Raw genomic sequence first — 1,613 nt, forward strand, 5'->3', positions numbered from 1 at the left:
GGACTTTTTCCTATCATATTTCAAGACATATAATGAAGCTTAGTAATTAAAACAATGTTATTGTGGAATAAGAGTAGAGAAATAGCCAATGGTATAGAATAAAGAACCTAGAAATAGGCCCACACATTTATGGATACTTGCCATATAACAGAGGTGACTTTGCAAATCAGTGGAAAGAGAATAGTTTCTTAAACAAATGATCTTGAAACAATGGCTATTAAATTAAAATAAAAGGTGATATACTGCTTATCCCCATTTAATGTGTATCTGGTCTTGCTTAGAAATAATGTTTTACTTTGTCCGCCTTTATAAACAATTCTCTAAGCGTGATAATAATTTCAATGCGTCCCCAACGAAAGAAGTAAAAGGCATGGTCTCTGGGATATCTGAGGTCTGTATTTACCACCCACAATCTTTGTGAACTATTTTGAGTTTGGAGCTGTGCCCGTTTTTTAAGTTGCCAGGAGTCTGATCTCCAGATGGTGAGACTGTAGGACATTACTATATTTTGGATTAGGATTTTAGAGCCTTTTACAGTAGGTTTTTATTAAATCTAGGCACTGTAACTTTTATTCTCACAGAACATTATGTATAATAAATTTTTCAAAAGAATGACCAGAAACCTAGGCAAGTATAATAATTTGCACTATTAGGCACAAATGTGAGTGAGAGAATAAATAGTTCTATGTGTTCTGAATCTAGTTTATTGGTTTACTTACTAAACTACACACACTATTTTTTAAATTAGTTCGTACCTATAATTTGCATAGACAAAAATAAGAATGCCCTATACCTCTTCTGAGAGTAGAAAGAAAGTGAAATGAGTAAGGAGAGAAGACTACCTTTTGAGTGTAAGGTTGGAATTGCTCAGATGGGACTATGTCTTACAGAATTGCAGGGTGGAGTGTCTGGATGCAGATCAGCAGCAATTCTGCCATCTGGAAGCTTTAATTCCCGGCAGCTAGAAACTTAAAAAGCTGCTCATCCCTTACGGTAAACTTAGCATTTCTGCTGTCCTGGCAACTATGTACTTGGTGTGCAGGCTGCCTCTGGCTATCGAGTTATTCTTGTCAGGTTACGTCCTCCCCAGACAGACTGGAGCCCGTGGAGTGAGTGCAGACTAGGTGCAGCATGCAGTAAGCCGGTGCCAATGTCAGAGCTGGGTTGCTACTTACAGGTTGCATCTCCTGGAGATGTAGGGAGCAAGTGAAAGGTTAGCATCTTAGGGAGAAACCACAATTACGGGCAGGAAAACCTTACAACCAAGTTTTCATATGGTGGGGTGTGGCGAGAGGTCAGAGGAACAGAAATCGAAAATCTAATTATCAAGGAAAGGAATTAAGACTGGGAAACAAACGAAAAAAAATAGAGAATTTGGTGCTTAAACACAATTTGTGGGGCAAAATCTTGTCTAATAGCATAGCTTTAGGTGTCTTTCATAGGGTGCCCATAGCCTTGGGCTGGGGACAAAGAAAACTATACCAAGTAGAAACATTGTCTGTACAGTTTATTCCTCAAGATATTTGACTTGAAATAGATAGTGTCTTTCCTTTATTTTACTTACAAAAATTGTTCTCCCTATAGACAGATGGATATAGATACTGAAAGGGTGG

This window comes from Propithecus coquereli, unplaced genomic scaffold, assembly GCF_000956105.1.
Source record: "Propithecus coquereli isolate 6110/MARCELLA unplaced genomic scaffold, Pcoq_1.0 Scaffold189, whole genome shotgun sequence".
Taxonomy (NCBI): Eukaryota; Metazoa; Chordata; class Mammalia; order Primates; family Indriidae; genus Propithecus; species Propithecus coquereli.